Consider the following 14,495-nt stretch of genomic DNA (forward strand, 5'->3'; position numbering starts at 1 on the left):
CATCACCACACAGTTGTCCATGTCCATGGCTCACGCATTTATATTCTTTGGCTACTGTGTTCCCTAGGCAGTACTTTACATCCCCATGACTATTCTGTAACAACCAATTTGTACTTCTTAATCCCTTCACCTTTTTTTGCTCATCATCCAGACCACCCTCCCACCTGGCAACCATGAAAACGTCAGTATCTATGAATCTGTTTCTGTTCTGCTTGTTCATTTATTTTGTTTTTTAGATTGTTTATCAATAGATATGTATTTATTGCCAATTTCTTGTTCATTTTTTGATCTTCTTCAAGAAGACACTTGAACATGTCATATAATATTAGTATGGTGATGAACTCCTTTAGCGTTTTCTTATCGGGGATAAAAATATCAGTATGTGGTTGCCTCTCAAGTGTAAGAGGACCTGGCCTCAACCCAAGCATGTACCCTGACTGGGAATTGAACCAGTGACCCCCTGGTTCACAGGCCAGTACTTAATCTACTGAGCCACACCAGCCAGGGCTCCAGGCCCTTTTTTATGCTGTTGAGGTTCTCACCAAGTTCACTGAGCACCCTTACAACCACTGTTTTGAATTCTGTATCTAGTAGCTTGCTTGTCTCCATTTTGTTTAGTTCTTTTCCTGGACTTTTGTTCTGTTCTTTCATTTGGGCCATGTTTCTTTGTCTCCTCATTTGCCAGCCTTCCTGTGTTTGTTTCTATGTATTAGGCAGAGCTGCTATGACTCCCTGGCTTGGAAGAGTGACCTAATGTAGTAGGTATTCTGTAGGTCCAGTGGCACAGCCTCCCCTATCAATCAAGCTAGGTATTTGAGATGTGCCCATTATGTGGGCTACGTACACTCTTGTAGCTGAGCATTGATTGCTGTTGGCAGATCAATGGGAGGAATTTACCCAGGCTGATCAGCTGTAAGGACTGGCTGTGACCACTTACTACCATCTCTAACCAGTGTAGAGGATCAGCTGTGCAAGTGTCCATTCCCTAGAGCCAGACTTACTTCAACAAAACCCTGAAGCCCACTGAGTCTGCCCCTTAAGTGTGTCCCTGGTTGGGTGGTTGGATGGTGGTGGTCTCACATGGTCTGTAGCTATCCACTGGGTGCACAGGCTCTGGAGCCTCCCAGGAGGTATAGGCCAAGGTCAGTCACTGCCTGTGTTCTGTCTAGGGATACCCAGCATAAAATACAAAGCAATCTGCAGTTGGCTGCTACTTGTGCTGGGCTGGAGGTACCCAAGTGAGTCCAAGCTGTGAACCCAGGCCACTTACTACGAGTGCCAGTTCTGGGGTCCTCTGAGCAATAGGCATGGGCACAATGAGGTCGGATGCTGCTTATTTGAGAGAACTTAGGAAAACTGGAAGCATGAGCCAAGAAAACCATTCATATGGAAAAGCCACTAGAAAAAGCTTGGGTGGGCCCAAAAGTTGAGTGGGGCCAAAAGTTGGGTGGGGCAGATCCTCAGAGAATCACCAGGGTGAAGCAAACAGTATGAACCAGGTTGATGGAGTCTCAAATGTGGTACTTGCCTGCCCAATCTGTTGTGGAAGGGCTCAGAAAAGGAACAATAGCTTCTGCCAGCACTTCTGTCTGGGAGAAAGCTGCCCCCTCAGCTCTTATCCTGATGCCAGACACTTCAGTTCCTCCCCAGAAGCCTCTGGTGCCTTCTCAATTTGCTGCTCCTGTGCTGTAGCTCAGAAGGAGTGAGTCTGAGTCAGTCCTTTAAGAGGAACTGCCTGGGACTCTAGCAGTTTGTGTTCCACAGCCTCAATCCTCACTGGTTTTATAGCCAGAAGTTATGGGAATTTATCTTCCTGGCATTGGAACCCTGGGGCTGGGGGTGCTCAGTGTGGGGCTGGGACCCCTCACTCCAAAGATATCCCTCCCAATTTTATTCACCACACATGGGTATGGGACCAACCCATTCCACATCTCCACCTCTCCTACCAGTCTTGACGAGTTTCTTCTCTAATTCCATAGTTGTAGAAACCTGCATTCAGCTCTGTTTCTGCTAGTCCTGAATAATGGTTTTTTGTAGTTTAGTTGTATTTTTGATGTAGTTTGTGCAAGGAGGCAAGCCATATTTACCTAGGCTGGCCATCTTGAATGAAAGCACCACTGAAAAATCTTTATGATCTCATTGCACACAGAAAAAAACTTTAAACCCATTAATGAAGTATTAAGAGCCATAAACAATTGGCCCTACTACCTTTACAGCCTTCTCATTCTGTTACAACCTACATTACTCCAAAACAAAAATAAATCCTAAGCATAATACTCTCAGGTCCATCCATGCTGTTGCAAAATGTAAGATTTCTTTCTTTTTTTATGGTCAATAGTATTCCATTGGTAAATGTACCCTGCTTTTTTATCCACTCATCTGCTATGGATAAAATAATAATATCTATTATGAGTAATACTGCAATGAACACAGGGTGCATATTTCTTTCTAATTAGTGTTTCAGTTTTCTTCAGATATATCCCCAGACACAGAATCACTCAATTATAAGGGTGGCAGTTCCATATCTCTCTTTTTGAGGAAATTCCATACCGTTTTCCACAGTGGCTGTACCAATCTGACAATCCTACCAGTCAGTACATGAGGGTTCCCGTTTCTCCACATCTTCACCAACACTGTTTGTTGATTTATAATGACAGGCATTCGGACAGGCGTGAGGTGATATCTCGTTGTGGTTTAATTTGTATTTCTCAAATGGTGAGTAGCATTAAGTATCTTTCCCATGTCTATTGGCATCTGTATGTCCTCTGTGGAGAGGTACTCTTCAGGTCCTTTCCCCATTTTTAATTGGGTTATTTGCCGTATAAGTTCTTTATAAATTTTGGATAGTAACCTCTTGTATCATTGGTGACTATGTTCTCACCATTCAGTGGGTTGTCTTTTTCATTTGTTGATGGTTTCCTTAGCTGTGCAAAAGCTTTTTAGTTGGATGTAGTTCCTCTTAATTTAATAATATGGCCTCACTTAATGTGAAAACTAATGAACAAAAACAAACAAACAAAACAGAAATTGACTAATAGATACAGAGAACAGACTCACAGTTGTTGAAGGGGCTGGAGATTGGGGGCTGGGGAGAAAGGTGAATGGATTAAGCAAAAACAAACAAACAAACAAACAAAGACAACTTTATGGTGACTGCCAGAGGGAAAGCTGGCTGGGAAGAGGGCAAAGGGGAAGAAATGACGACAGAAAGAGACTTGACTATGGGTAGCGAGTGCATGCAATACCCATTAGGTTTCAAGTATACAACTCTATACCACAGTATGCAGACGATGTGGTATAGAGTTGTATACTTGAAACCTAAATGGTTTTATTAACCAATGTTACCCCAATAGATTCAATAAAAATTATAAACAAATACATACACACATACATACAACATACATGCTAAGCTACAAATTAGTCATGGGACATAAAGCACAGCATAGGGAATATAGTTAATAGTATATTAATAACTATGTATATAGTCAGGTGGGTGGATACTAGAATTACCAGAGAAATCACTTTGTAAATTATATAGCTGTCTAACCACTATGCTGTATACCTGACACTAATATAAAATAATATTAAATGTCAACTGTAATTGAAAAATAAAATAAACAAACGAAAAATCTCCTAAGCTTCAGGCAACATAACATCCCATCTTAGAGCTTTTGCTAAAGCAATACAAATGCCTTTTCTCTTTAGCATGTTCAAGTTCTACTAATGTTCCAATTACTCTTGTTGTATAATACACTATACCAAAACACATTAGCTTAAATTAAGTACCATTTTATTATGTTCATGGAGTCTGTGGATCAGAAATTCAGACAGCACACTATTGTCATTCTTTGACCAATATCAACATAGAAGATTTAAGATCAACGGATTAAGAATGGTTATTTCTAGCAAATAGGATTATTGATGGAAAAGGGGTATTTAAAGGAAATTTTAATAATTTAACATTGAAATTTATTTCAAGTTGACTAATGCAGTTTAAAGTTTATTTTAAAAAAAATTTAAGTTTTAACTACATTAATCTGTTTTGTTTAAATAATTTAAAATATTTTATGAAATAAAATTATCAAAACTACAAAAGAAATTCAGTTAGAAATGCTTCACCTTAGAAACAACTAATCATCCATTTTAATTCTACTTTAAAACAAATGTCCAGCATTTTACATCTAAATAAAACAGTTAAGACTTAACAAATACTTCAAAGGAAAACACTTGTAAATATGGCAGGTTTAAGATGGAGGCAATTAGTTGGTATTCCCTCCCCGCTTACGAAACCCAAGCCTGTATAAAAAGGTCAAGTGCTAAGTAAAAACAAGCACAAGCATGAAATGAGAGGATAAATAACCAAATAGGGATAAAGGCAGAAGTGAAACAATTACCTAACGTATTAAGTTCACAATCACACATGACTTAAACCTTTTGGAATTGGGGTGTAATCATTATAGAAACACTAGTCAGCATTTCTTCTAAGACTCTTAGATAACTAAAGGGTTCCTCCCAAGTTTCTATGCTGGAGGTCGAGATGCATTTCCCTTGGAGAACACATTTATGTTACCAAATCTTATATTCTAATACACATGATCTCCAACCCTCAAGGATTCAATGACATTTGAAAATGTCTATGTTCGGCTAGGCATACACCCACCACACCTCTAAAGATGTCTATAACATAGTCCAAGTCATCTAGTTCTCAAAAGGTTCTGTAATGCTGACCAAAAAAATCTGTTGGCAGTTCTTTGCTCACTTAGCCCCTTCTCTTGCATCCTTCTCCGACTGATTAGGCAGAATGACAAGATTCTATGTAAACACTGACAGCTTTCACTAAAATTTCTTTCCTCCAAGAAACAACACACCTGAAAGGGCCTTGAAAACAGTAAAGTGCTATTCACACTGTTTTACAGCAGTTGTGTAAAACAGAGCTTTTTCCTGACTATAAGGCCAACTCCCATTCACATAATTCAAAATTTAGTTTTAAGTTATGGTAAAACAGTAGAAGTATATCCTGCAAATAATCGTATTTCTTCTAAACTACCTAAAAGGTTCAACTCTCCATATTATTCTAAATAGAATAATTTTTTAACTGCTCTCATAATTTTATTCCTCCATGTCTACTGGTGTTTTCACATTACAGGAAGAGTTCCAAATGGGAAAAACTGCCAAGCACTTTAAACTCTCTATATCTTTAAAAAGATCCAACTCATCAAGCTATCAGATCATTTGCTTTACTGAATATCACTGAATGTCACAGTTGGGTAGATAAACCCCATTTTCTATATAGAATTCAGTCTTCCAACTGCCAAGGCCTTAATAATAAACTAAATTAAAAAGATTGGAAAGCAGGTTTTCCTAATGTTAAAAAGCTATTTGTCACAAAAACACAATATTTCTTTATATTTATCCAAATATTTTTAGATACAACATGTCTAAATTTTACCACAAATAAACAGAGGTTCTTCTGGGGTAAATGTAAATCACCAATCAACCACAACCACTCCCTGTGCTCCTTTTCTGAAGATAAACAACAAATTTTAATAAGCAAAAACCCAAATTCTTTGATCTGACTTGATTAGCCGCTACCCATAAACAAAAGTTATTTGAATGACCTGCTCACACGTGCTCTGACTCTACTGTTTTCATGTAAGACTCTCCTGGAAGTGTGTAAGTCAATTCCAGGGCTCGCATTCTCAAGTAGGAACACTGGGGAAATTTTATATACATTCTGAGTTCCTTCTGACAATTTCCTTTGCTTTTGGACTCCTTTCCCATGACAAGTAAAAGTAAAATGTCTAGGCAGAAGAGAATTATGAACTTCAAATAAATTATAGGTACCATAAATTGTTTTATTTAAAATCATTATATAAGCATAAGTTGAAAATATCTTGGTAAACTTTCATGTAAACAAAACCCAAAGGAGAGCTGGTGTGGAATAGTGACTAAAAGTCAATATATGTTTTCAGGCAATGTAGTATGGTTGTTTTAAGGAAAAAAAAATTAATAATGCAAGTTTGGTTGCACTAATAGAAATAATATCTATCTCGCCCTGGCTGGCATAGCTCAGTGGATTGAGCGCAGGCTGGGAACCAAAGTGTCCCAGGTTCAATTCCCAGCCAGGGTACATGCCTGGGTTGCAGGCCATAACCCCCAGCAACTGCACATTGATGTTTCTCTCTCTCTCTCTCTATCTCCCTCCCTTCCCTCTCTAAAAATAAATAAAGTCTTAAAAAAAAAAAAATAATATCTATCTCAAAGGGGGGAGATAAAGTCATTTTCTTTGCACTGCAACCTCTACATCTAGTTATATAAAGTACAGTTAGTACTTTATAAAAGGAAGACTACCAAAGTAGAGATTTCCAGAGAAAAGCAACCAAGTAACAAGGCATGTTCATTATCACCACAGAAGGCATGACTAGATATTGGAAACATTGACAGGCATAACTTTAATATCCTCCTGTACAATGACTTCCAAATGGATATCCCCCAAGTCTGAGCTGTCACTGGATTTCAAATGCATAACCACCAGCTGAATATATTTACTTGACTGTTCCACATACATTTTGGCCTCAACCAAAGAGGCAGCATAGCATAAAGAGGCTGAACACTGGAATCAGATTACCATCATTTAAATCCAGAGCCTAGATGCTAGGCTCTACCGGTTAGGAGCCATGTAGACCTTGGAAAAATTACTTGACATCTCTGTGCCTCAAATTCCTCATGTTATAAAATAGAAATAAGAATACTCATCTTGTAAGGTTATCATGAGATGTGAATACTATGTAATTACAGAAAGCACTTGGATAGAATTAGACACATCCTAATTGATATATCTGTGAAAATTTTTTTAAAAGCATACCTAATAACCAAATTCAAACTCTCCATCCCCAAAACTGTGCCTCCTCCTGTAATATTTATTTCAGAAAATGACTCCAAATCAAAAACATGGCCTCTTTCTATATCCTGACTTCTCTTTCAGTGACTCTTTAAAGCTCATGCCGTTAAGGGTCAATAAGATCTTGCCAGGCTTTGCCTCATCTACTGTGAGGATGAAGACCATTCTTAGCAATCCAACTGTCGACATTCCAGAAAATGTCAACATCACTCTAAAGGGACACACAGTGATTGCGAAGGGCCCCAGAAGTACCCTGTGAAGAAACTTCAATCACGTCAATATAGAACTCTGTCCCGTAAGAAAGAAAAAGAAGAGGCTCTGGGTGACAAATGGAGGGGAAATAGAGGAAAATAGAAAGGCACTAGCCACGGGTTCACACAATCTGCAGTCACGCACAGAACAAGATCAAGGGGTAACATTGGGCTTATGGCACAAGATGAGGTCTCTGTGTGTCCACTTCCGCATCGACATTGTTATTCAGGGGAATGGTTCTCTTGTTGAAATTAGAAATGTCTTGGGCAAAAAATACATTCACAGGTTCCAGATGAGGCCAGGCATTGCTTGTTTAGTATCTCAAGCCCAGAAAGATGAGTTAATTCTTGAATGAAATGACAGTGAACTTGTACCAAATTCAGCTGCTTTGATTCAGCAAGCTACAACAGTTAAAAACAAGGCTATCAGATAATTCAAGGATGGTATCTATGTTTCCGAAAAAGGAACAGTTCAGCAGGCTGTGAATAAGATCTAAGGCGTCCAGCTACAGAAACAGTAAGGTGCCAGTAAGGATGATTCCTCAGACCTATTTGTGATATTTTTAAAGATGCAATAAAAGCTGTGTATTGATTGGCGGGGGGGGGGGGGGGGGGGGATCTTGCCAGAAAAGGAGAAAAAGAGGAAAGAGAGAAGAAAAAAGGAAATGGAGGGAAGAAAGAGAGAAAGAGAGAAACTGAGAAATTACGGCAGGAATTAAACCAAAATGTTGACAGTGGTTATCTCTGTTAAAAAGATTACAAGTAATCATATTCTCTATATACCTTTTTGTATTTCTGAGATCTTCTAAAAGTTAAAAATATGCTTCCCTTTTCACCACAGAGAAAAAAAACTGTTCTGAAAATGTTTAATGATATTCTGGATAAAGTCTAAGCCCTTCATTAATTGGTTCCTGCTACTCCCCATATCCCTCCCTCGTAACCCCTCGAGTCTGCACCTCCGCACAAGGAACTATCTATACCTAGAATATACTCCCCATTCACCCTCACCTGCTAATTCTTACCCATCCTTCAAAACCACTCACAGGTACCATGTCTTCTGGAAAGTCATCTTGGACCACAACCCTGCTCTCTCCAAACCCACCATTCCAATCTAAGTTAAGTACCCTTCTATATGCACCTTTAGAATCTAGTTTACACATGTAGCACTTATCACAGTAAGTTCAATAATTAAAGTGTTAGAAATCTGTTTCCCTCTTTCTTTGATATAAAACACTTGTTCTCCTAGTGTTTTCTCTTATCTAACCCAGCATCTAACACAGTACCTGACACATAGTAGGAGATAAAAAAAAAGGTGTTTAAATGACTCCAAAGTTGTATTATTTCTGTTCTATTATATTGCCTCACCAGACATATATAAAAAAGCTGGTAAGATGAATTCATAAAATAGTAGATCCCAAGTCTGGGAGCATTCAAAATGAAACACGATGCCACCATTCTTGTCCCTTCAAGTCAACCATTTATTCACCAAGTATTTATTGACTACCTCATATGCCACACACTGGGAATACAAGAATGAGAAAAAAAAGAGATAAAAGGTTTCTTCTTTCATGATACTTTAGGGTGGAGAGAGAAGGCAAATATTGACTAAGTACTTGAAGCTACTAAATAAACATTAGAGACTTATCCGTGAAGTTAAGAAATATATTTGAGATAGAATATGCAATGAAAGACGTCACCATGTTTGGAAAGGTAAAAGATTCTGAATTAGAAATGAGATTAGATTACTCGAAGACAGCAATCTTCAATCTTTGTTTCTGGCCGCCACATACACAGACATATCCAGGGTTATGCATTCTTTCCACAACATGCTAAATAACTCTAATGAACATGGCATGAAGCCTCATAGTGCTTGCCAGTTACACTACCCCTTCTGAAAAAACAAGCTGAAGCAGTTCTTCATGACTTTGAAAGCCAAGAGCTTCAAGAGAAACCAATTGTAACTTCCTGGCCATGATGATAAATCCTGGGACTAGCTGATGGCTGCCTTCTAAGGACTTGCTATACTGGAGGGTGCAGCAGAGACTCCTAGCCACACCCAGGACCTATTTTTCCTTTTTCCCCAACTAGGAGACTTTATTGGAGATGGTAATGTGCCCAGCTCAAAAATGAACAAAGCCCACCAATTTTTTCTGTCTCTCTTTTATCAGGTATAGTTATATACTAGTTCTGGCCAAAGAGATACAAAGGAAATTCACTTGGAGCACTTCTGAGAAAGCTTTTTTTAATTTTCTATTTCAATTTATTGGGGCTTCAGGAGTACAACCTTACAAATACATCATATGTATATTCCACTGTGTGCTCACCACCCAAAGTCTACTCTCCTTTCACCGTCACATATTTGACCCCCTTACTCTTTTTGCTCCCTACCCCTCTGCCCCTCTAGTTACCATCATACTATTATCTGTGTCTAAAGTTTGTCTGTTGCTTTTTGTTTATATACCACATATGAGTGAAATCATATGGTTCTTGTCCTTTTCTGTCTCACTAATTTTGATTGGCATGATACTCAAGATCCATCCATGTTTTTGCAAATAGCAGTATTTCATCATCTTATGGCTAAGGAGTATTCCACTCTATGCAGGGTGGGTCAAAAGTAGGTTTACCGTTGTGAATACAAAACGCAGTTTATTCTTGTACTATTATTCGTTAATCGCGTTGTTATTTTCCATACGGACAACTGTAAACCTACTTTCACCCCACCCTGTGTATGTACCACTTCTCTGACCAGTCATCCAATGAATGACACTTGGGTTGTTTCCACATCCTAGTATTGTGAATAATGCTGCAAAGAAAGAAAGGGTACATGTACCTTTACAAATAAGTGTTTTTTTCAGGTAGATACCCAAAAGAGAACTGCTGGATCATATGGAAGTTCTATCCTTCATTTTCTGAGGAACCTCCATACTGTTTTCCATAAAGGCTGCACCAAATTGCATTCCCATCAGCAGTGTATAAGGGCTCCCTTTTCTCCACCTTTCCTTATTGATAATAGATATTTTAACAGGTATAAGATGGTATCTCCTGGTCTTGATTCCTTTACAGCTATTGAAGTTGAGAATCTTTTCATGTATCTGTTGGCCATATGTGTATCTTCTGGGAAAGAGTGTCTGTTCAGGTCCTCTGTCCATTTCTTAATTGGATTGTTTGTTGTTTTGTTGTTAAGTAGCATGAGTTCTCAATATATTTTGGATATTTGGCCCTTAATGCAGTGGTCCCCAACCTTTTTGGCACATGGACCTGTTTCACTGTAGACTTAGGAGAGGGGGACACCGGGAAGGACAGGAGGCAGAGCTCAGGCGACCTTTGCTTTATGTGAGGAGGTTCCTGGACCCCTGCCTTAATGGAAGTATTATTTTCAAATACCTTTTCCCATTTGTTGGGCACCTTTTTGTTTTGTTGATACTTTCTTTTGCTATGCAGAAGCTCTTTAATTTAATGTAGTCCCATTCATTTATTTTTGCTTTTATTTCTCTGACCTTTGGAATCAAGCTCACAAAAGCCCTCTGACACCAAGGTCCCTGCGTTTAGTACTTATGTTTTCTTCTATGCATTTTATTGTTGCAGGTCTTATATTCAAGTCTTTAATCTATTTTGAGTTAATTTTTGTGTATGGTGTCAGACAGCAGTCTAATTTCATTCCTTTACAAGTGCCTTTGCAATTTTCCAACACCATTTACTGAGGAGGTGGGAAAGCTCTTTTCAAAAGGAGGAAGACTCGATCACCTTTTTATTCCTCTCCTCCTTTTCCCTTCTTTCTGCCTAGAATAAAAACATGAAAATAAGGAAGACATCCCATAAATGGAGGACTAGAAAGTTAGTTTAAATCTTTTAAAACATCACAAAATTGTTATACTAGTACCAATCACCTACCTCTGGACTTTTTATTTTATAGAGAAGAAAAATACATTCCAGCCCAATGGATGATGATGATAATGGAACTAAATTAAAACTCTGTCTTTGAGGACAAAGGAAGAATACAACTCACAACAACACCCAGAGCCAAGAGTAAAAAGACATACCCTAATACTGAACACTGAAAACAGAGCTGCTTGAAATAAAAATTCAGGGTTTAAAGCTACCTGAACAAGTCTCTTCCTTGCAATGGAACAGAAATGGCATTGCTTTCTCTTCCATCCAAGAAAGGATGTGACAAAGCCGCTAAGAAACATATTAGATATATTAAAATATACCTTTTTAAATAAATTTAAAAATCATCACAAGTTTTGGAGTCTGGATCAACCCCTAAGCCTGATATCCACCTGATACCACATAGTTATTACAACATTACTATGTTCCCTGTGTTGTACTTTCCATCCCTGTGACTATTTTTATAACTGGCAATTTATACTTATTAATTTCTTTCATCTTTTCACCCATCTTCTGAATTCCTCTCCCATGTGGTGACCATCAATTTGTTCTATGAGTTTGTTTCTGTTTTGTTTGTTCACTTATTTTGTTTTTAGATTACACATGTAAGTGAAATAATATGGTGTTTGTCTTTCTCTGATTATTTCACTTAGCATAATACTTACTAGGTTCATTCATGTTGTTGCAAATGGCAAGGTTTCTTTCTCTTTTATGACTGAGTGACACCTCATGGTGGTTTTAATTTGCATTTCTCACAATTAGTGATGTTGAGCTTCTTTTAAAAAAAGATTTTATTTATTTTTAGACAGGAAGAGAGTGAGAGAGGGAGAGTAACATCAATGTGTGATTGTTTCTCGTGTGCCCCCTACTGGGGACCTGACCTGCAACCCAGGCATGTGCCTGACTGGGAATCGAACCAGCAACCCTTTGGTTTGCAGGCCAGTGCTCAATCCACTGAGCCATACCAGCCAGGGCTGAGCTTCTTTTCTTATGTCTGTTGGCTAGCTGTATGTCTCTTTTGGTGAAATGTCTGTTCAGGTCTTCTGCTCATTTTTTAATCTTTTTTTTTTTTTGCTGTTAGGTTGTTGAATTTCTTATATACAGGGTGGGGCAAAATAGGTTTACAGTTGTGGGTATGTGAAACACAGACTTTATTCTTGTATTATTAGTTATTGCATATTTTCCATGTGAACAACTATAAACCTACTTTTGCCCAACTCTGTATTTTGGATATTAATGCCTTATCAGATGTATCATTGAAAAATATGTTCTCCCATTCAGTAGGCTTTTTGTTTTCTTTGCTGTGTAAAAACTTTTTAGTTTTAGAGCCATTTGTTTATTTTTCTTTTGTTTCCTGAGTATACTTTTGATTCTCTTTAAATGCCATACTGAAAATCTTTATTTTGTACTTTTGTCATCCTCATCTGGACACTGTGCTCAATTAAATTCAAAGCTCTGGTGTGAGATTTATTTTTCTACTAGACCTCACTCTATGACATTAGCTTTGTCCTTCAATGAATTTATCTGGTTGTTTGGATTCTCCTACACAGTTTTGATCACATCTACCCTCATATACTTTCTGGTGTTCTCATGGAACCTACAGGAATGCTTTCTCAGAGGAACTAAAAGAGCCCTAAAGGATTCTTTAACCAGACAGAGGCCTGTCTGAAAAGACTGTCTTTCAGAAATTACAGATGAAAGGGACAGTAGGAGGAAAGCTTTTAGACTGGAGGAAGCCCCATACATAAACAGGACTGTCCCTAGCTATTCTTGGATCTTTGGAAATCATATAGTCTTGATTTCCTTCTCTCTGATTTCCCTCTACACATCACAGTTTAAACAAGCTATACATACCCATTTTTGTCCATTTCTTGTAAATGTAAGGAGCCTCTATGTTTAACTGCATGCAAGGTTAAGTGTTTAGAATTTGGAGAGGGCCAGACAACTTGGTACTAACGAAGAGTCCTGGGATGGCTCCAAATGAAAGAAATCCTTTTCATGTCGCTAAATTTGATACCAAAATCACAGAAAGCATATCTTAATAATGACAATAGTAACAAACACATCATAATTACTATGTACCAGGTACTGTTCTAAGCACTTTATGTGTATTAACTCATTTGATTCTTATATTTTTATTTACTAGATTGATGAAAAAAGGTAGAGAGCACTTATATAACTTGCCCAAGGACACAGGGTTACTAAGCAAGAATTAAAACTCAAGCAGTCTGGTTCTGGAGTCCATACTCTTAATCACTTTACCAAAATGTCCTTTTAGCTATTACACTTTAAGTCATTTGAGAGTCAAACTGAACAGAGCTGAAATTGTTTCTTTCTCACTACCCTGTCAAGGTACTGCTACTCTCCCAGTCACCCAAAATTAAATCTGTAAGATGACTTTTAGCCCTGCAGTGCATTCTACATTCGATTAGTCATACAACCAAACCCTGTCCATTAAATACTCCATTTCCACTCCTACTGTCACCATCCTGAAATTCCAGAGTCAAAAATTGCGTCACCTTTTCAAGAAGGCAATAACTCACGCCAACCTTATTACTGAAACATCTTTTTCACATGGTCTCTTGTACCAGTTTTATGGAACATAATTACAATAAAATATTTTACATTTCCCCATAAAATTTCTCCTTCTTAATTTTAGTCCATCATCCTAGCCTATGTTCTAACTTTCCCTTCCAGATATATACCAATCACAAATTAAAAAAGCACAACTTTAAAGTAAACTAAAAATTTATCAATCACATTCCCTATTCAGATGACATACAAACATTTTAAAGTTTTAGTGCTGAAAAAAAACCTATAGGAAAGTGACTTTTTAACCCTTAAATTGCACCTGGGGGTAGGGTGTTCTCACTACAATTACCAGAATCACAACTCATATGACCCTCAAGGGAACACAGTGCTTCCTTTAATCCGTTTTGGTTCCAACGAGTATCAGTGAGACAGTTTAGAGACTTTAAAAGGACTTTTCCAAAAAGGGAGAACCAAACAGAACTAGAGGCAAAGAGGCATAAAAACAGTCCACAACATGAGATAAATCACAGTGTTCTCGAATTTTTTTCACTTCCTGAAATATAGGTGTTATTTACATAGTATACCATGGTAAATCACAAGACTGTCAATGGTCTCAATATCTCAATATAATGGACCAGCCAAGTAGTACAACTCCACACTCAGCTCTCATAGCATACTTCCTCTCAGCATTCACCAATTCTAATATTCTCCAAACTACAGTCATCCAAAGTCCTGGAACTACTCTCAAAGTCTCTCATATGGATCCCTTGATTCCCAGCTTCCTCTGGGCCTGGATGTGGGAAGTGCTACCTTGAGAGACAGAAAGAAGGAATAGTTGATTCTGACCTATACTTTAAGTCTTCCTATTTTGTTTTAGATCTGGAGGAAATGACTCTTCTGGCTGCTTGGTAACTGACAATTGG

The 14,495-nt window shown here is 38.0% G+C and overlaps 1 protein-coding gene and 1 pseudogene across 2 annotated transcripts in view; one reads left to right on the plus strand and one right to left on the minus strand.

The window, feature by feature from the left end:
• Positions 1 to 14,495, minus strand: part of SBF2 (SET binding factor 2) — a 432,668-nt gene that overhangs the window by 318,849 nt on the left and 99,324 nt on the right. The window lies entirely within an intron of this gene.
• LOC118501286 lies at positions 6,981 to 7,749 on the plus strand (annotated as a pseudogene).

This window comes from Phyllostomus discolor, chromosome 6, assembly GCF_004126475.2.
Source record: "Phyllostomus discolor isolate MPI-MPIP mPhyDis1 chromosome 6, mPhyDis1.pri.v3, whole genome shotgun sequence".
NCBI lineage: Eukaryota > Metazoa > Chordata > Mammalia > Chiroptera > Phyllostomidae > Phyllostomus > Phyllostomus discolor.